The sequence below is a fragment of the Mobula hypostoma genome, chromosome 1 (assembly GCF_963921235.1).
Source record: "Mobula hypostoma chromosome 1, sMobHyp1.1, whole genome shotgun sequence".
In the NCBI taxonomy this organism is placed as follows: Eukaryota; Metazoa; Chordata; class Chondrichthyes; order Myliobatiformes; family Myliobatidae; genus Mobula; species Mobula hypostoma.
Window position 1 is genome coordinate 70,714,310 of NC_086097.1, and position 22,922 is coordinate 70,737,231.

Here is a 22,922-nt window from a genome sequence, read left to right on the forward strand (position 1 = left end):
CTGATAGTAATGAGTGTGACACAGTATTGGGAAGCTTTGAGATTTACTATGTGTAAACTAACAAGAGACAAGTAATATGGCTTGTGCCAGAAGTGATCAGCAAATTAATTAAAGATTAGAAGTTGGACACTGGCTTGACTGTTTCAGTCATTCCACAAAATGAGTTTGAATGGCATTTCAAAGATACTGACCTGTAGCCTGCAAATATCCAACTAAGGACCTACACTGGAGAAAAGATAACTCCTGTGGAAATTACATTTGTAACTGTGAAATACAACAACCAACAAGCCACATTGGGCTGGTGTATGATAAAAACAAGAGGACAAGCATTGTGGGGGCGTGATTGGCTGGGACAACTGAAACCACCATTTGCCTGCCAGATCCCTGCATTAGAGTCAATTGAAAGCTAATTAATAAAGATGATACCACAGCAGTGTTGAATGATGGTGTTGGAGAACTCAAACATATCCAGGGTAAAGTAGTGTTATATAAAAATGCCACACCCAAGTTTTACAAAGCCCACCTGTGTCCTTATACCATCTGTGATAAAGTAGCCAGTGAGCTAGATTGTATGGAGGCTGAGGATTTCTTTCCAAGGTTGAATAGAGCCTACGGGCAACACCAGTGGTCCCAGTAGCCAAGAGGAATGGGTCTTTCAGGATCTGTGATGATTTCAAGATCACCATCAACCCAGTACTGAAAGTTGATCAAAACCCTCTGCACAGGGTAGAGGATATCTTCCTGGACTTAGCTGAGGCCTACCTACAGATGGAGATAGGAGAAGAGTCCAAAATATTTCTCACCATAAACACTCACAAATGATTTTATTGATAGGCTTCTTTCAGCAGTAGCATCTGCATCTGCACTCTGACAGAGATCTGTGGAACAGGTACTGCAAAGCTGCCCAGGCACTCAGTGTTACCTGACACCATTGTTACTGGTGAGGGTGACATGGAACATCTCCAAAATCTCAACACAATGTTAAAAAGATTAAAAGATTATGGGCACAGAGCATGATGCTACGAGTGTGAATACTTTAACCAAGCATCACCTATTGTGGTCACACCATTGACACACAAGTTTATACAGTAGTGTTGCAAAAATTCAAGCATTGGAGGATACCCCAAGGCTAAAGGGGATGTCATAGTTGTGAGCCTTTTAGAATTTATCAACTACAAGAACTGGTTCCTGCCAAACCTGGCTACCGTGTTCATTACTACAGATCAGGAAGAAGTGGCAACGGACTTTGAACTGGTTACTACAGATCAGGAAGAAGTGGCAATGGACAAGCAGTATGAGGTGGCTTTCCAAAAGGCAAAGGAAATGGTGATGTCAGGCACTATACTTGTTATGATCCACATCATCCAGTGAAGCTTGCCTGTGATGCCTTACCTTATGTATAGGTGCAGATTGTCACACGTTATGAGTGATGGAAGTGCACACCCCATAGCCTTTGCATCATGCTCCCTTACCACTGCAGAGAAAAATTACACACGAATTGACAGAGAGGCCTTGAGTCAGGTTTTGAGGTGTAAAATATTTCAACCAGTATTGGTATGGGAGAGAGTATACTGTTATGATCATCAACCACTAGTGTCCATTTTCAGTCCACAGAAGGATGTTCCACTAACAGTAACAGCACGAATGCAGAGATGGGCCCTGTTTCTTGCAGGACACATTACAAAATTGACTTCAAGAGGACAACTAATCACAGAAATGCCAATGGATTGTCCCGTTTACCCTTGGGAAAGGAAATAACTAAAAACTTTATAAAAGAAGACATTCCTCTTGATGTATTCTCCCTATTGCAAATCGAAAGTCTCCCTATAACGGCAGAGATGCTTGAAAGGGAAAGCAGAAAAGACCCTGCATTGTCTCAGGTCTACATGATCACCTAAAATGGCTGGAATGTGCAACAGAAACTCTAGTTCCCCCATTTTTGCCAGCTTTAGGGTGGACTTGCCCATGTGGGAATTGAGAGTTGTACCACCCAAGCTGAGAGCTGAAATGCTGGAGGAGTTAACAGTACATGCTGGTCATCCAGGTGTGGTTAAAATGAAAGCATTGGCTTGAAGCTTTGTTTGGTGGTTTGGGATCAGCAGATCAAACAGCTTGCCATGCTCTGTGTGGGATGCCAAGAGCAGCACCTCTCCATCCCTGGGAATGGCTGGTATTGCCCTGGCAGAGAGTTCATGTGGATTTTGCTGGACCATTCATGGGCACAAATTTCTTGGTAGTAGTGGGTGCAGCTACAAAGTGGCCAGGAGTGTTCCCAATCACCACCACTATAGCCTCACACACTTTTGATATGGTTAGAAGCCTCTTTGAAGGACTGGTGTTCCAGATCATTCATTAGGTGACAACAGACCACAGTTTGTTGTGGAACAGTTTTAGTCGTTCTTGAAAATGAATGGAATATGAGATATTACATTTGCACCATACCAGCTAGCTACAAATAGTTTGGCGAAAAGATTTGTCCCGAGTCTAAAGAACATTCTACGACCATTCTCAGCAGACACACTACATTGACACTGAATCAGAAACTCGCTGATTTACTCCTTGCATATTGCGATACAGCACACCCCACAACCAACAAATCAGCTATGCTGTCTGGGTCGTCCCTTGTATTTACGCGTGAATCTCCACAAACCCAATCTCAGAAAGAGTATGCAAGGCAAACAGCTGAGACAAATTGAGGGCTTCTGTAACAAGGAGGCTCAATATTTCACTCCTGGCCATCAGTCTTGGCAAGGGACGACAGAGGTGATCAAAAGTCGGTTCTCGGAAATATCAAGGATGGAACTGGACCACTTTCCTACACATAGAGATTGTGACTGATATCACCTGGAGACGACACAGTGATCAGTGGAGAGCAGAGTCAACTGATGGAGAGGAAAGGTGTCCAGAGCCATCGGACCATTTCCTGCAGTCCCAGAGTCAACTCCTACAACCACCACAGAGGAGGCCTCAGAAGCTGAGATGGTTTCAAAGCCACAAGTTTCACCTTCTTGTCAGGATAGATGTTACCCCACAAGAGTAAGAAAGTCTTCACAGCAATTAAATCTTTAGGCCTGAATGGGACAATGTAAAGTTTACTATGCTGTGGATGACTATATATAGTATAGTTCTATTATATAGTATATATCTCTGCAGAAATGTATTCTATATTGCAGCGGTCCCCAACCACCGGGCCACGGACCGGTACCGGGCGCAAAGCATGTGCTACCAGGCCGCGAGGAAATGATATGATTTGGCGATATGAGTTAGCTGCACCTTTCTTCATTCCCTGTCACGCCCACTGTTGAACTTGAACACACGCGAGGTCATTACCCACGCATCATCCATGTCAACGCGGGAAGGAAATCAACTCCTCGAGCTTGCAAATGACGATGGGCTGAAAAGTATGTTTGACATAACATCTCTGCCGGCATTCTGGATCAAAGTCAAGGCTAAATATCCTGAGATAGCCACGAAATCACTGAAAACGTTGCTTCCATTTCCAACATATCTCTGCGAAGCGGGGTTTTCTGCAATGAATGCAACGAAAACTAAATTGTGGATGTTACGTACCCCGTAACTGGATTGCCAAACCAGCAGAAATGGATCACGCAGTTGGAGTCTGGATTACTAGAACTAAGAAAGTTTTATTAAAGAAACAAGCAACACAGTACTCTTAATCACAAGGATAATGAATGCAACAGTTCAGCAATGATAAACATACATGTACACAGAATTCAGATAACAGGATCAATCAAGCTCTATCGTTGTCTAGGGGTAAATGACCAGTTTCAAAAATGACACAAAGTCCAGTTCAATTTAGTTCAGTTCGCAGTAATCGTTGCCATGGCGATGGACAGTGGGGGGGGGAGGAGAGAGCAAAACGAATGAATATTCAAAACAGCTTCCACACACAGACCTTCGCAGTCAGCTTTCGTGCGAGCCCTTTGTGATGTCATCTGAGGTCACCGACCGTGACCCCTCCGTTTCCAGATACGACCGTTGCTCTGCGCTGAACCTGGCACCCAGGCAAGGGTGGACACACACCAGGTTCCCGCCAATCGTGCCTTTCCACCCTGTGCGTTTATGGCCCTGTACTTCCCACCGACTTGTGAGAGGCGCACCGCTTCCAGGGTCTCGTTACCTCGGGTGTCGTGTGTGTCCTGCCTTAGCGAACCTGTCCCTTTTTATCCCCCTGCTGGGGTATCGCCTGTCCATCACTTCAAACAGTTCAGGGTTCAAAGGGGGAGCCGCTCTAGACAGCTCTCTCTCCCGTCCCTTCATTACACATCTCCAAATCGTCTATCCATCACTTCAAACAGTTCAGGGTTCAAAGGGGGAGCCGCTCTAGATAGCTCTCTCTCCCCCGTCCCTTCGTTACACATCTCCAAATGCTGCTCCATTGTCTTCCTTATCTCTCTCTCTCCCGAAGACAGGTGGCAGACCAACTGCTGATCACACAGGACAGCTAACATCTATGTGTATTCTTGTCACATGGAATAGACTGGACATAAGGAACCCCCTTTGAGTATCGCTGTCTCCCATCACCCCTCGATGGGACTGTCTTGTTGCAGGGAAACAAGCCCAGGGCCCCCACTGATTCAGCGATATTGGTGTGTTGCAATGACTTTATGTGTTCATACGGGGAAAATGTGTGCTGTGTGTTTAGTATCCAAACGTTACTTAAAATGTTATGATGCTATTGACTTATAATTGACCTATCGCTATATTCATGCGCTGTGTTACATAAAACCTAAAATAACACTAACATATAGTAAAAGCAGGAATGATATGATAAATACTCAGCTGATATAAAGTAGAAATAATGTATGTACAGTGTAGTTTCACTGACTGAACAGAATTGCCAAAAACGATTTGTAGACAAAAATGGGCACGTATACGCATGTGCATGTCATGCATGTGCACACAGGTGCCCGCACAAGGCTTCGTGGTCATTGTAGTTTTTCTCGAGGTAAACACAACGTATTTGACTGCTACTCTTGTCCGTTGGCAACCCTACCCCCCGGTCGGCGGGTCCTCAAGAATATTGTCAATATTAAACCGGTCCGCAGTACAAAATAGGTTGGGGACTCCTGCTATATTGAGTTGGAGTTTATTGCTAAGTGTTGTGTAATTAACAATTCAGCAATATTTGAGTAATATTGAGCATTCTTGTTCAGTTAAATGATTCATTCTGGGTCATATGTAAAAGTACATGAATTGCATACGTCAATAAGTGCGCATTTCACTTAAAGTAAAAATGAACGTACATGAGTTATTTCCCGGTTCGGTGTTTCCTTTCAATTGGTTTTATGTTGTAAAATTACATAATGTAACATTTTTCTGCTAGATTCTATATGTATGTCAACACATGTTTGGAAGTGGAATCATTTAACGAACAACCATTAGCCTTTACTGTTTGAGGTGATCCCAGGTTGAGTGGGCTTTTTGACATGATCCTACTGTTAGCACCTCTTCACCTCTGAACATGAAGGCAGCTTTTGATGCTAGGTAAATCTTCCATCTGGATTCTTGCCTATTAAATGTTACTACTTGAAGCCTGTTATGCAAGCTTTCTATGAGAAAGTATCAGACCTTCTTGGTTCTTTCCCTAATTAATTTCCTGCAAGTATGTTAAAGTGAAAGTAAAATCAAAGCTCTTGGATCATAAAGACTTGTTGTGAATAACCATTATTTTGTGAAACTTAATCTCTTACTAGTCCAACTCCTTTGTGTCAGTATCTGAGACTGCATCAAACTGGGTGTAAAGAATTCTCAATTATCATCTTAAAAAACCTAAATAAAAGGTGGGTTGAAACTAATCAGGAAGTAATTTATGGCAATGATGTTGAATGGTTCTTCAGTGAGATCAATACCAATATCCTAGTGTCAGAAGTCAAAAGGTTAAGTAATGCATTTTGGAATTAATTTGAAGTTACCTTTCTGTCTCATTTTCAAAGTTCAAAGTAAAATTTATTATCAGAGTATATATCTCACCACATACAACCAGAAGTTCTTTTTCTGTGGGCATACTTAGCAAATCTATAGAACAGTAATTGTAAACTGTAAACATTAGGACCTGTAAACAAACACTGCAAATGCAGATATAAATAAGTAGCAGTAAATAACAAGCACAAAATGGCAAGATAAAGAGTCTTTAAAGTGAGACCATCGGTTGTGGGAATACCAAGGTAGAATGTTCAAGAGCTTGGTGGTTGAGGGGTTGTAACTGTTCTTGAACCTGGGGTGCGAGTCCTGAGGCACCTGTACCTCTACCTGATGGCAGCAGTGAGAAAAGAGCATGGCCTGGGTGTTGAGGATCCTTGATGAGGGATGCTGTATTTCTACAGCCACGTTTCAGGCAGATGTGCTCAATGGTTGGGAGGGTTTTACCTGTGATGTACTGAGCCGAATCCACTACTTTTTGTAGGATTTTCCACTCAAAGACATTGGTCTTTCCATACCAGGACGTAATACAGACCGTCAGCACACTTTCCAACACACATCTATAGAAATTTATCAAGATTTTTGATGACATAGAGAATCTTTGCAGACTCCTGAGGAAGAAGAGGCGCTGTCGTGCTTTCTTTGCAATAATATTTATATGATGGGTCCAGGACAGGTCTTCTGAGATAATGACACCCAGGAATTTAAAGTTACTGACCCTCTCTGCCTCATATCTTCCAAAAATTACTGGCTCATGGACATCTGATTTGCCTTTCCTGGAATCTACAATCGGTTCCTTGGTCTTATTAATATTGAGAGAGAGAGAGGTTGATGTTATGACATCACTCAGCTATGTTTTCAGTCTTCCTCCTCTATGCTGATTCATCACCCCTTTGATAAGGCCCACAACAGCGGTGTCATCAGCAAACTTGCATATGGTGTTGGAGCTGTACTTAGCCACACAGTCATAGGCAAGTAAACATGAGAGTAAATACACATCCTTGTAGTGTTCCTGTGCTGACGGAGATTGTGGAGGAGATGTTGTTGCCACACTCACAAGTGAGGAAATCCAGGGTTCAATTGCGCAAGGGGAGTTCCCAGGTTTTTCTTGGAATTTACTGATTTTATTTCTGAAATTTCACAATTGAATTGTTCTATTTCAGTCCCATAGGTTATTTGCTTTCAAATACCAGACTGAACAACCTGTTTGCCACTTCTAACTAACAAGGTCATATAGGACGCTGCTGCTGACACTTGTGTAGGGGCCAATCTAAACCAAACCAAAACCAAAACAATTGCGCTGCCGGCAACCTGACAGGTTTGTTATACGTGCATGACGCGCCCTCAGTCCTGTAATGATTGTTCCAAAAGTCGAGGATATGCATTCGATCCTTTATAAGCAATTAGCTAACACACGATCTTGAAGCGATGAAACTTAAGTGTAATTAAGCGTAGGTGTTTTGCGTAATTCAGTGTTATTGAGTGAAATTGAGCAGTCAGCAAAAGATACGACTTCCGTCGGACCCCGGCTACTACAAACTGCAATAAGCAAAGCATGAAGACGTAACTTATTCCGTTCGCTTTCACCACGCTCACACTCATGTAACTAGTTACCATAATAAACATGCAGCACAGAATACAATGCAGATAGAGAACAGATGCATGGCTCCTACAGCTTAAAGTGACACTACCTAGTTTATTATGTATTGTGGTTTATAAAGCCCAGGTATTTATATGGTGTTTTAATTTCATAATGTGTCAGGATTTAGAAGCCTGCATGTCAGCAAACTTTAATTGTGTTTATACAGTGCTGAATCTATGCAGTGAAACAAATAATGTAAGTAACTTCAGGTTCTGTACCAAACTACTCTGTTAGTATTTGCTTTCCACTTGGGTCTGCATAACATGGGAGATGGTAGTGGGGGCTATCCTGTGTGCCAGATTTTGATAGATCCTCTGGGGAAGGTTTTCATTCTACTTGCTGCATGCAGAGGTGTCTGTTCTCACTGACCTGTGGGGATTGGGAAAGGGAAGAGAAAACTTAGTGCACAAGCTTCCTCTAAAGCAGGGATTCCCAGCCTTTGTTATGCCTCGGACCCCTACCATTAACTGCATGGTCCTTGGAACCCCAGGTTGGGGACCCCTGCTCTATAAAGTTTAGAATCAAATCTAAGTTTCTTAGGTCAGCGTGTTGAGTCATTAAGATGCTCTTAAGATCAACTTTGTAATCATCTATACTGGAGTGCTGTAACAGTAGGTTTCATCTCGGAAAAGTTTGCTTTCTTAAGACTGAATTGTCTGTCTGTACGAATCTTTCCTGGGTTAAGGCAGATCTGGGACACCATTTCCTTAAGGTAATTAAAAGTTTACTCATTAGTAGATTATGGAATTAAGCTGCAGTATCTGTCCAATTGCTGTGTGATCACAGAAAAGTATTTAACATGTTAGTCACGTTTTGGCAACAACACCGTAGAATATGGGAAATGAAATGCTGGTCCATCCTGTTCTGGAACATACCAGACATTAGCTCATGTATTATTTGATCTAATAAATACCTCTGTGTCAGCATTTCAGGATCAACTTAAATGTGCTCTCGTTTCCTCAGAGTGAAGCAAATTTTAGAGAATAAAATCCAACTAGTTGATAGAAAGCGCAATGTATTTAACAGAGACACAGGAGTACTTTGCAAGTTTTCAAAATGATGCATTCATTTGCCATTACCGCTGGCAAAAGATAGTGCAAGATGACGAATAAAACATCCAGCAATATTTCAGTAGAGGGTTCATTTTACAAATAAACGATGATTCACTGCTATACACTCAGTGGCCACTTTATTAGGGACCTTCTGTACCTGCTAAGTAGTGGGTTTTGATAAGCAAGTGACAGATGTGCAGGGAGTACAGAATTGTAATACTCATTTATGTTTCATGTCAAATTTAGCACATACAGTTCAATCCTCTGACCCCTGTCGTCAACAAGGAAGGAGGCTGTTGTCTTTCTCCTGTGAAAGTGCCTGGAGCATGGTCTAGTCATAACTAATTAGGGCCACCAGAAGCCCGTGACCTACAAAATAGATGGTGACTGGAGAGCGTGCAGAGGGACACTCACATGGAACAGGTACTTCAGTGCTGTCAAGACCATTTTTGGCTAAAACCTCTGAAATGCAAGAATGGAAGTAAATTCATCAGACAGTCAACATTTACAGAAGAGGACACTTTGAATTCTTCATTAAATGTGTGCTTAACATGAACACCCTTGAATCCAGTCCATCGCAATCTATTTAGTCCAATTTTGCTGCCGCTTCTGACTAACAAAATCCTTTCCCCAGTTAAAAAAATTACAGGAGAGGAACAGGAAATATCTCTATTGAGATTTTAAAGCTCAGTGGTGAAGCAATTCAGTTTTGAATTCACAATATCGTTTTGCAGTAGCGGGAAGAGGAGGATATTCCAAGGAACCTCAGTAATTGTGACCATCTTCAAGGAAAGAAATGGAGTTCGACTGTGATGCCTACAGAGCAGCTTCTCTGATTCCTGCATAGGGAAGGACTTTGCCAGGTTCCTCGTCGACTACCTCTTCCCAGTGCTGAGTTGCAGTGTGGATTTCCTGCATCCAGAAGCAAAGTCAAGATGATCTTCACTGCTCTCTAACTCCAAGGGAAATACGGTGAGCAATAAGAGCAGCTACCCACTGCCTTCTTTTACTTCAGCTTTTGGACTGTTTGACACCATCAGCTGGGAGGGACCCTCCTCCAACTTCATCAGCATTCTATGCCTGCTCAATGATGCCCGGCAAACGGTGATCTTACTTACTGGAGAATCAATCTAAGGGAAGACCAGTGATCTCATTGCTGCAGGTTTTGTCACTTTTCCTTGCTGGATTATTGCAAGTAACCTCCAACAAAAATTTCCTGTGGGAGTGGAGCTAATCCTTAGAACTAGTGGGAAGTTGTTCAACCGGAAATGACAACACTAGATCAACCTCCACAGCTGAGCAGAGGAAGATTACCTTTGTGTTTGCTTTGAGGCTATGCTCCAGGCATCACTGATTCATGGAAACTTAGGAGAGATGGTCCTTAGATCTAGCTTCTACAAATGTCTTATTGCCCAACTTGCCCTGCTATGCTACCCGTCCTCTGTGAGACCTGGAAAACATAGACTAGTTGTGCATATCTGCTGTAAAACTCATTGCTAATCAATCAGCAGTGATCCCTATTTTCCTGTATGCTTCAAAGTATAAGCTTCCTAAAGTAGGCACACAAGGTGGACGAATACCATCCACACTGTCTCTGCACAATCTTCCTTATTTTTTTGGAAGGACAAATGGATCAACCAGTGTAATCTTCCAGGCCAATCTCCCCGTAAATGAGGCCCAAATTGATTGAAGGAACTGATTGTAGACTTCAAGAAGGGGAAGTTGAGGGAACAGACACCAGTCCTCATTGAGGGATCAGCACTGGGAAGGGTGAGCAGTTTTAAGTTTCTGGGTGTTAACATCTCTGAGGGTCTATCCTTGGCCCAACATATTGATACAATTACAAAGAAAGCACAACAGGGGCTATATTTCATTGGGAGTTTGAGGAGATTTTTTATGTCACCAAAGATTAAAAAATTACTACAGATGTACCATGGAGAACATTCTAACTGGGTGCACTACTGTCTGGCATGGTGGAGCCCTTGCACAGGATTGGGAAAAGCTGCCAAGGGTTGCAAGTAAACCTGCTCCATCATGGGCACTATCCTCCCCAGTATCGAGGATGTCTTTAAAAGGCGATGCCTCAAAAAGGCAGCAGCCATCATTCGGAAGCCCCTGTCACCCAGGTCATTCCCTCCTCATTGCTATCTTCAGGAAGGAGGTACAGGAGCCACACTCACGCAACATTTTAGGATCCAGCTTCTTCCTCTCTGCCATCAGATTTCTGAACGGACAATGAATCAATGTACACTACCCCATTTTTTTTGCATTCTTTTTGCTCTAATTTAATTTTATATATACACATCTATATTTCTTATTGTAAATGTGTTCTTATTTATTATGTATTGCAATGTACAACAAATTTCACAACCTATGCCAGTGATATTAAACCTGATTGTGATCATAGATCAAGCTACTTCATTTGTGTACCCAGTACCAGTGTCCTAAAACCATCTTTCTGTTCCAAGGTTTGTCAAGGGAAGAGATTAAGCTGGATGGAAGAAAAGATAGAAGCATGTGCTCAAAGCCTGCAAACCCCACTCCACTGACTCTTCGGAATTACTCGCCCTCAACCATGGAGAAGGATTGTATTGACAATTCTGAGTCCAAGCATCAGGAGTGCTCAGAATCCATCTGTAAATGGCAGAAAGGGTGCGCCACCTGCCCATCTCATTGAGGTTTCTAGCCTTATCAATGGGAGAGTCTGCAATTCCATATTGTCCATATTATTGATCTTCTAATCCCTAAAAACAGCCTGGAAGCAAGTCCTCCTCAATGCGCAGGAACTGCCTAGGAAGAAGATATTTACTGTTCTTGTGTATGTAGTGAATACCCACTCATTTACTGTAAAGACCTTTATTTTTGAGCCATAAATTCATTGTCATTAGAGAAACCAAGCACCATGATACCAAGTCTGTACTGACATCAACCACCCATCCTACACACAGTGGCTATTATATTAGGTACACCTGCTAATTAATGCAAATATCTAATCATTCAATCATATGGCAGCAACGCAATGGATAAAAGCATGCACACATGGTGAAGAGGTTCAGTTGCTATTCGGACCAAACATCAGAATGGGGAAGAAATGTGACCTACATAACTTTGACCGTGGAATGATTGTTGGTTTCAGACAGGGTGATTTGAGTATCTCAGAAACTTGATGTCCTGGGATTTTCGCACACAAGAGAGAGTGCAGAGGAGATTATAAGGGTGTTGCCTGGATTGGAGAGCGTGCCTTATGAGAATAGGTTGAGTGAACTTGGCCTTTTCTCCTTAGAGCGACGGAGGATGAGAGGAGACCAGATAGAGGTGTATAAGATGATGAGAGACATTGATCATGTGGATAGCAGAGGCTTTTTACCAGGGTTGAAATGGCTAACACGAGAGGGCACAGTTTTAACGTGCTTGGAAGTAGGTACAAGGGGGATGTCAGAGGTAAGTTTTTCACACAGAGTGTGGAGGGTCGGTGGAATTCACTGCCAACGAAAGTGGTAGAGACGGATACAATAGAGTCTTTTAAGGACTCTTAGATAGGTACATGGAGTTTAGAAAGATGGAAGGCTATGTAGTAGGGAAATTATAGGCTGTTTCTAGAGTAGGTTGCATGGTCGGCACAACGTTGTGGGCAGAAGGGCCTGTAATGTGCTGTAAATTTTCTGTGTTTCTGTGTTTCTTAACAGTTTCTGGGGTTTACAGAGAATTGTGCGAAGAAACAAAAAAAAAATCCAAGGATAGACAGTTCTAGGGGCAAAAATGCCTTGTTAATGAGAGAGGTCAAAAGAGAATGGTCAAACTAGTTCAAGCTGACAGGAAGGAGGCAGTAACTCAAACAGTGGTGTGCAGAAAAGTATCTCTGATCATACAACACATCGATCTTCGGGAGTGGATGGCGTATAGCAGCAGAAGTCCATGAACATACACTCAGTGGCCACTTTATTAGGTACAGGCAGTAACTAATAAAGTGGCCACGAAGTGTATGTTAATCCCACATTTTACTCTCCCCATTTTTTCATGAATATCCAGCCCGGATTCATCTTCTATCTTCACTCTAGGGGCAGTTTACAGTGGCCAATTTACCTAGAAATTCTGTTGGCTTCAGGATGTGGGAAACTGGTGCGCTCGTAGGAAACTCATGTAGATGCAAGAAGAACATGTGAACTTCATGCGGACTGCACTTGAGGTTATAATTAAACCATTCTCTCTGGCATTGTGGGGCAGCTGCACCACTTAGAACGATTCCTTATTTTCTTATTAGAAAGGAATGACAAATGTTGGTAATCTTATTACTCCAGTCCAAACGTTGGCGATAAACGACTTCTTCATGTTGTGAAATAAATGTAATAATGGATTAAAATGGAAAGGTGTAGAAAACGTCATCAAATATTATATGTAAAAGATAAGGTTATCTCCCTGATTTTCCAAAATTTGCTACGATCTCAGTTCTGTTTTATGTTTCCGTTTTTATTTTAGAGATTAAAACTTGATCAATATTAAATAATATTGCATTTCCATGTGAGCATAACTCAAAAATTAATCTGAAGAACATTCTGATTTGTTGATATCTTCTGAATTTAAGAATATCAACATTAAATTGGGCAGAAATCACCATTCCAGTGTACCAGTGATGCCTCCCTTCCTCCCTGACGCTGTAAACAATTTCTATGTACGCTTTGAGGCATGTGACACAACGCCAGCCACAAAAGCTGCCCTGCTTCCAGGTGATCAGCCACTGTCTTTAACAGCAGCAGATGTGAGAAGGACTCTGCAGAGAGCCAACCCCATGTAAGGCTGCCAGGCTAGAAGTCATCCCAGGACGAGTACTCAGGGAGTGTGCACTCCAGCTCACTTTCTTCTTCACTGACATCTTCAACACTTTACTCATGCAGGCTGCTGTCCCCATATGCTTCAAATCAATTTTTATCATCCCTGTACTAAAGAACTCTGCACCTTCAGAACTAAACGACTGACGCCAATCATCGTGAAGTGCTTTGAACAGCTGGTAGTAGCACATGTCCAAAGCTCCATTCCTGCCACATTGGACACCCACCGATATGCTCACTGACAGAATTGCTCTACGACAGTCGCCTTAGCATCAGTCATGCACCTGGCACTGACACACCTAGAAAACAAGGACTCTCATTTCAGAATGCTGTTTCTTGATTTCTGTTTGACATTTAACACTATTGTCCCACAGATCATGGTGAAGAAACTCTATTTCCTCAGTCTAAATACACCACCGTGCAACTGGGTGTTGGACTTCCTAACCAACAGACATCAGCTGGTCAGGATGCACAACTGCTGCTCCCTCCCCATTAACCATCATCTGCAACATGGATAACTCCCCGCACCCTCCCCCACCGCCAACCAGGTCTGTGTGCTGAACCCAATGCTGTATACTCTGCTCACACATGATGGCACGGCCAAACACCTGAGTAATCAGGTTTTCAAGCTCGCCAAAGACGCAGTGGTGGTGGGGCTCTTCACCAACAACGATAGCCCACAGAAAGGAGGCGGAAGAACTTGAGGCCTGGTGCTAGGCAAATAACCTCTTCCCCAATGTCAACAAGACAAAGCAGATGGTTATGGACTTCAGGAAAACCCACACGACTCAAATCCCTTTTCACCTCAGTGGCACCGCAGCGGAAACTGCAAGCAGTTTCAAACTCTTGGGAGTGCAAACCTCTTCTCATCTCAGAACACATCCTCCACAGTCAAGAAAGCTCACCAATGCCTGTACTTTCTGAGGAGGCTGAAGAGAGCTGGACTATGTACATCAATACTCTCGACCTTCTGCAGATGCACAGTGGAGTGTATCCTAACATGCTACATCATTGCATGGTACAGAAACTGCACTGCGGCCAACAGGAAGTCTGTGCAACGGCAGCAACTTATCTGCCATCAAGGACATACATATAGAATGGATCTGGAAAAAGGCCAGCGATATCATGAAGGATCCTACCCACCCTGCTCAGGGACTGTTTGTCCCACTCCCATCAGGAGTGTAGCCTCCACAGGAGGACCACCAGACTCAAAAACAGTTACTCACGCCAAGCAGTGAGGCTGGTCAGCATCCCCACTCACTAGCTCACCCCACCGCCAATACTTCTATCATTTCCTGTCAGAATCACTATAGGTACAAGCACTCCTGTAATTAGCATCACTTTATGGAGAACCTATATATACAGCATATTCTATCTTATATATTTATATTTATTATGTTTATCTTATTGTGTTTTTTTGTGCTGTATCAGATCTGGAGTAACAGTTATTTTGTTCTCCTCTGCTCTTGTGTACTGGAAATGAATTAAACAAGCTTGAACCTTAAATTTATCCTATAAAGATCATTGCCTTTTATTGTTTAAGTTTCATTATCACTATAAATGTTGCCTTTGTGTCTTTTGAAATGAATCTCATAGAATTGATCGCATTGGACCTTAAGCTCCCAATATTTCCATCTCCAGAGTAAAATCATTGGGGCAAAATGCTTCATGCCAGTATCGTGCATTTTCCTTCGTAGTTTAACTCACTCTCTTTGCACTGAGAAGAGTGCTTATTAAAATATTTTTGCTGTTACTGGTTTGCTTGGGTATGTTTTATAATCAGATAATAAAACCAAGTTGACAATAAAATGAAAAATGTAGACATTATTTAAAGTATATCTGTACAGGCTACATTTAGCACCCCAGGTAGTCCAATAAAATTATTGGTTGATTTACAGTGTTGTTATTTTCTGTTTTAAATCTCTAGTATTTAACTATTCCTCTAGTGTCAGCTGTGGCTCAGTGGGTAGTACTCTTTTCTCTGAGTCAGATGATTCTTGGTTCAAGTTCTTGGAGCTCAAAATCCAAGTGGGCACTCCACTGAAGGAATACTACACTTGGAGGCGCTGTCTTTGCAGTGTGATGTTATGTGTAGACCCTTTCTACGCTTTTGAGTTCTTCCTAATGTCCAGTCAATAATTCCTCCTCAGCATCACCATAACAAAGACTGGCTTTGGTTGCCTGTGAAAGTATATTGTGTGCAAAGTTATTACACTTTAGAGTGCTGCAAGTATTAAAGCACTTAACTCATATACATTAATTCCAGTTGAAGTTATTATTTGAGCAATGGCAATGCGTAGTGTAGGTGGTGGTGGGGGGGGGGTGTAAGCGTGTGCATTAATAAAACGAAAATGACACAGATGGCTTCCACTTTTATAATAAAAGTAAGTTAATTGTTGATTTTTTTCCTATGTCAGGAGAGTTGGTATAATGGAGAATCAGATGGTTTGAAAGGAACATGCATTTGTAGTTGCAGTGGAAAGAAGCAACTAATTAAAAAAAAAGAAAATTAACTATTTGTGTTCTGAGACTCACTTTAATTCAAATACAGAATGAACATTTATTGCCCATCCCTAATTCGTCTTGAGTTGATGGAACGGTGATGAAAGAATAGCCACTGTGATGATGTGTGACTTGGAGGAGAACCTGCAGGTGTTGGTGTCCCAAATTGTATGCTGATCCTTGTTGGGGCTAGACGTTATTGGTTTGGGAGATGATGCTGTAGGGGGCTCTCTGATTAACTGTAGTGCATTTTGTAGATGGCACGCTGCAGTTGTGGAGGTGTGGGGGGGGGAGGGGAGTGAATAGTCTGTGATGTTGGATTGGGCATTGATCAATGGAGCTGATTTGTCTTGGATACTGCTGATCTGCATGACTGCTGATGCCAGCCAGCTGAATAAAATATATTCAAGCATGCACTCAACTTTTGCCTTGTCGATGGTGGGAAGACTTTAGCAGGCTGGAAGGTGAACCATTTACTGCAGTATACCCAGTCTTTGACTTACACTCATAACCTCAATGGCTGGTCTAGTTGTGTTTCTGGTTAAACCCCCTCCCCCCTCGAGAATGTTGATGGTGGAGGAGTCAGTGGTGGTGACGCCAATGATGATTGGACTGATCTTTCTGGAGATTTCTAATGATCAGTCTGGTACAAATGTTATTACTTAGGAGATTATTTCTGAAAATGTTGTCTACCTATAATCTTGGATTTTATTGTCATCTGCGCTACAGATTCTCCATATCTGTTTTCTCCATATCTGTTGGACTTTATTCTGCATTGTTTTACCTGGTACTACCTCAATGCACTGTGCAATACATTGATCTGAATGAGTACTATGTAAGACAAGCTTTTCACTGTATCTCGATACGTATGGCAATTGTAATAATAGTGCACCTTACTTCATGTAGGTAGGGACCATTTTGTTTTCTGAGGAGTTGCAAATAAAATAGACTATTTTGTTATGATCAGAGAATATGTCCACTTCTGGGCTTAAGATGAAAGAGAAATCATTGAAGATGGTTTGACCTAGGAGAATATCTTCCTGCTGCTACACCACGTCCTCAAAGTGAGATTGTTGATAACTGCAATGTGGCCTTCATAGCCATAATCATCTTCCATTGTGTGGGGACAATGGGCCAGTCATTGGAGATTATTATGCTGCTGCTTATTGACTTCAGTTTCACCAGGCATCTGGACACCATGGTTGGTCAGGTCTAGCCTTGGTGAGTAGGACAGTCACTTTCACCTATAGAATGCAACTCTTTGGTCCATGTTGGACCATGGCTCTGATGCCATCTGCGGCTAAGTGGGTCTGATGAAAGCAAAATTGAGCACTTACTTTGACAGTGCTGTTAACGAAATCACTTGACAAATGTTTATGGGTAGACTGTTACATGTAATTAGTCAAATTGAATTTTCCAAATTTGCTGTGCATCTGACATATTTGGACGTATTTCCACATTGTTAGGTGGATGTTAGCATTCTTAGTTGTGCAACCAGTACACACATGCCTTGATGTCTTTAAGGTGGTAAGGTGTTATTTTCATCAGAGATCTCATCATTATTACCTGTCGTTAAATATCTGCGAAGGATGGGCAAACACAAGGGATTTTAATTAGCAATGGTAATTTCTTGGTTAAATGGCATTTTCAAACTCTTAAGCAGAACGGAATGAGATGCCAGACAACTCCAGATGAAAGGGATCATCTTCCAATAGGAAAGAATAGACATGTTCAGGCAGTTCCTTTCCCTGTGAGTGGAACAGCAAATGCTGGAACTTTAATATGGATAATTGAAAATTCTCCTGCGTAGTTCTGAAGAAGGGTCTTTACATGGAGTAACAATCCTCTTTTCACAGATGCGGCCTGACTGAGAGTTTTCAGTATTTCCTGTTTTATGTTAGTTCTTTCCCTTTTTTAAGTTGTACACTATTGCCGTGTGGAGGAATTCTAAGCACTAAGAATACATCTGGTGTGTTCTTTCTGGCACATTCTCACAGTTTATTTCAAACAGGAAATTCTTGTTTCCTGGTTCTGCACAACATAAGGCTTGGCACACAAGTGATAGTAAATAAATTAAAGCTCCGGTTTGAGAAAGGTGACAGTTAGTTCTGTTTATAACATTTTCCACCGTTCTTCTTACATCTTTGCCAAGCTAGATTTTCTCCCGTGTCCAGTGGCACTGGCCTCAATGATAATGAAGTGCTTTGAGCGGCTGGTTATGGATCACATTAAATCCCATCTTCCTGCTACATTGGACAGTTTCCTGTCGCTTCTCTCTCAAATCAGTCCACTGATGATGCCAATAGACAATAGACAATAGATGCAGGAGTAGGCCATTCTGCCCTTTGAGCCAGCACCGCTATTCACTGTGATCATGGCTGATCATCCACAATCAGTACCCTTTTCCTGCCTTCTCATCCCTTGACTCCGCTATCTTTAAGAGCTGTATCTAACTCTTTCTTCAAAGAATCCAGGGAATTGGCCTCCACTGCCTTCTGAGGCAGAGCATTCGACAGAACTACAATGCTGTAGCCTCTGCACTCCTCCCTGTCCTGTCCCACCTGGAAAATGGTGCCCCGGACACTACGAAGCTATTTATCTACTTCAGCTTGGTGTTTAATGTGTTCGTTCCTCAGAAGCTGATGGGTAAACTGTTCTCATTGGGTCTCAACACTTCTCTCTGTAACTGGATCGTGAACTTCTTCACAGAAAGTCAGTCCATGTTGGCGGAAACTTCTCGAGCTCCATCGCACTGAGCACTGGTGCCTCCCCCCACCCCCAGTGCTGTGTGCTCAGCCCGCTGCTGTTCATGCCACTGACACGTGACTGCACTGCTAGATCCAGTTCGAACCGAAACATCAAGTTCGCTGATGACACAATAGTAGTTGGCCTCATCAACAGTAGCAATGAGGCAGCATTCAGAGTGGCTTGTTGAATGGTTTGAGCACAACAACTTGAGTCCCAAAGTCAAGGTTGTTGACCTTAGGAAGGTGCAGGCTGACCACTCCTCATGGCACATAAATAGCTTCTTCGTAGAAAGAGTTAGGAGCATCAAGTTTCTGGGAGTGCACATAAAAGATGATCTCACCTAGTTTCTCAACAACACCTCATTAGGCAAGAAAGCACAGCAGCACCTCCACATCCTGAGGATATTGAGGTGATTCCATCTCCTATCTCCCCCATTCTAACCAATTTTTACAGGAGCATCATCCAGAGTGTTGAATCACTGTCCAATATGGGAATGGTAAGGAATCTGACTGCAAGTCTTTACAAAGGCATGTGAGGACTACTGAGAGGATCGTTAAGGTTCTCTTTTCCACCCCTCGGAGAAATTTATCAGGAGGGCTGCGTAATCAGGGCCCTTAGCATTGTCAATGATCCCTCCCATCTGTCCAGCAATCCCTTTGATCCGCCACCATCAGACAGGAAATACAGTAGCATTAGGACAGAACTGTTTGGTGAGGAAGCAGCTTTTTCCCCACAGGTTGTGAGACTATTGAACACCCTGCCAGTACAAAAATCTCATCATGAAGTGCCAGCAGCATGATGCTGGTTACTTTTTAATCTGTGTTGTAAGTGCACTTCATGTTTTGTTAATTTATTTGTGGCAATGTTACTATGTGTTGGTGTGTGATTTACATGTACTGTGTTGTGCACCTTGGTCTGGAGGAATATTGTTTCATTTGGCGGTATACGGTTGAATGACAAGAAACTGAAATTGAACTTTAATAAAATACAATCTTTTTTTGCTGACTTGCCAGCTTCCAAAACAAACAGTAGGTGAAAACACTTCACTGACATTAGTAACTTCTTTTGAAATTTACTGAGACCTATTAATACAGACCAGATTCCACATCACCAGTTACCAAAGCACTGCACCTGACAAGGAGCAGCACAGGGGCACCACCATTGCTGTTGTCTCCTAGCACCAGAGACCTATGTCCAGTCGTAACCATGGGTACTGTTTAGTAGGTTGCACATTCTCCCTCTGACCCATGTGGGTTTCCTCCGGGTGTTCCAGTTTTCCCCAATGCCGAAAAAACATGGGAATAGTTCAGGTCACTGTCAGTTGTTATAAAATCTGAATGAGAATGTAGAAAGAAACATAATTGGGTTAGCTTACCTTTGTGTTTGATGGTCAGTATTGATGAAAGATCTTTTCCATGATTCAAAGATTCAAAATGCATCTATTATAAAGAATGTATAAATTATACAATCTTGAGACTTGTTTGCTTATCAAGCAGTCGCAAAGCAAGGAAGCTAAAAGTAACCAATTAAAAAAAAGACCAACCTCCATGCCCACAAAGAAAGAGAACAAAAACAAAACAAATCATGCAAGCAATAGAAGCGAGCAACAACAACACCATTCTGAACCAAACTGAGTCCACGGAGCAGGCCGGAGTGGGCCCAGAGCCTCAGTATTCAGCTCATATTAGCGGGGAAGTCATTTCAAAATTTGCAGACACGAAGCACAGCAACTGGGGGCAATCTCATAGCCTTAGTGTCATGGAGAGAGGAGCCCCCCAGATGAGTCGTGGTGATCTCACCACGATTCTATAACTGTGACTGAGCAGGGAACTGTTACCCACCAAGCAAAGCCTAACAGATGTAGCAACCATAACTGGATTGAATCGGTAGAAAAAATATTTTAAGTTAGCTTTTGAGAGCAGGACACCTTCATTTTTACCAAGGAGTCCCTGAGCTCCGTTTGCACAGGACTTTCTTCTTCGGGTATTCACCTTGTGCGAAACACACCTCCTTGTAACATTCTTCACTTTGAGTTTAAACAAGAACATTAATTGAACTCTCCCCTAGACTGCAATGTCTGTTCACTATTCAACCATGCATTTATAGGGGAAGCAAAAATGAGATTCTTCACAACTTGTGTGCCTCTTCCTGAATGTTGATTTCAAATTGAGCCCATCTCAAATCAGCAACGTTATAAAATGGCGGAGAAAGCTTGAGGGGTCAAGTGTCTTAATTGATCTAATTTGAACCCTTCTATGAAAGAGCCACTGGAATTGATTTGAAGATCTTAAGGCGGGAAAAGTGAAGATAGTGATGAAGAAGTGGTAATGCAAAGTCTTTAGATGGATCCAGTTTGACTCTTGCCGGAGCAGAAGGAAATGGTGCTATGCTACCACAAGTGTATTCAGTGAGCAACTCCACTAAAGACATGCCTCTGCTCAGGAAAACTTGCAAGTTCTATTACATTCTCCACAAATTGCTGTTTGTAGAACAAACCCTAATTAATGTTGTGGTGATGGGCACGGATGCATACCTCAGTTAAACACAAGTATAATTGGATGGGCATGTAAGTTTTCTGTTGTAACCTAATGTCACTGTCTGCTTTTATGATTGATTTGAGATTCATTTATTAACTTTAATTGAAATATATTTGACTAGGTTTTATGTTGTAAGCAGACCGATTGAGTTACATTTGCTGTAAAATGAAAAAATGTATAACCTGCCCAGCCAGCATTGGGATTTGCTTAAATAAGTTGGGAACTTAGAGTAGATATTGATCTTCACTTTACCAATGTCAAAGGGGAATACTTGCAGGAGCTCCTGTGAATTATTCTGTAACTAACAGTATACAGCATGTTTGCCAGGAGTTTTAAAACTTCAAATCTGGTTTGACACAGAGGGAGATAAAGCACCCATTTCCTAGCAGGTATCAGCAATCAGATCTATTGTAAGATGAGTTCCAGGCAGTGTTGCTACTGCGACACAGAACTATTACCATGTTCTGCTTTTAGGTATTTCATTCTAATAGCTTTTGTTCCCGTGGCAACGAAGGCCTGGTTATCGGTCCTAATTTTTAGTAGGAGACAGGAATAGGTGGAGACTCTATATCAACACTTTCAAGGTCTGTTTCTGTTTCTGCGAGAGTAAGTTTTTGTTTGAGAATACTAACCCACAGAAAAATTCTAGGAAGTAGTTTGAATGATGACTTCATGAGTATATGGATGTTTTACAAAAGTTTTGTGTGATTCCCTTCAGTACATAATGAGCTACATGCACAATTGAAAGCCAATTTTTGAATGAATAATCACTTAAATATGATTCTTGGGCGTGTATACAGAGAGTATTTTTAAATAAATCTTGTTGATTTGTCAAAAATATTTAAATAAATACTAAATAAATTACAAGATATGAGAAGACAGGACTTAGATCATCATTATTCTTGGTTGTTCTGAATCTTAAACTATAGTTCATTTAACTTGCTCTGAAAATTTTCAGCACATCTACCCAGCTCCACCAACATCCAGAGAACTTTTAGAAAAAATATTCTGTATAAAATTAGTGTAAGTTAATACTTGGCACTTGTCCTTAGACACACTTTGAATTTTTATTCATCTGTTTATATTAATGCAATTTTTGCCATTATCTTGTTTCAATGTGAAGAAAACTTATTGCATATTTCAACTGTAAATAAAATTCAGTTAGATTTCCACCTCTCAAATTTAATTATTTTAATTGTGAAATGTTAAGTTCCTTACTTCCTTGAATTGTAGGTATTTTTCATAATGATAACTGGGTTTCATATCAGACTGCCTTTCTCCTGTTTTCAACTATTCCTTGATTCCACTTATGCTTAGTTTTTTATGGCATTTAACTTGACCATAATTCAAACAGTAGCACGATTCATCACTGCAGTGCTAGTTGGAGGGTGACTTTATGGAGCCTGGTAATCAAATAATATTGCCATTCTCAAATAGATTTGGCTTTTTCACCAATATAAAGTCTCCACTTTGTAGTAATGGATTAAGTAATACTTTATCTGGACATAAAATAGCTTAAATTCTGTTTGTATAAAAGGAGTCGTAATTTAGAGCTGAATTGTTGGTTGCAAAATTAGTTTAATGTAACTTATACCAATGCCTAATTAAAATTAACCATGTTACTGAGTAAGATAATTTTTTTTCTAGGTCAAAATAATCAGAAAAAGAAGAC

General features: G+C 41.6%; 1 protein-coding gene across 4 annotated transcripts in view; it reads left to right on the plus strand.

Annotated features, from left to right (window-relative positions):
* The window catches only part of prkd1 (protein kinase D1), a 359,632-nt gene that overhangs the window by 15,114 nt on the left and 321,596 nt on the right, over window positions 1-22,922 (plus strand). The window contains exon 1 of one of the 4 annotated variants that reach the window (XM_063050576.1): window positions 21,793-21,834. The exons of the other annotated variants lie outside the window; for them this stretch is intronic. The gene's annotated coding sequence lies outside the window, so the exon portion shown is untranslated. Of the gene's footprint in view, window positions 1-21,792; window positions 21,835-22,922 lie in introns of those variants that run through there. 4 annotated transcript variants of the gene reach the window in all.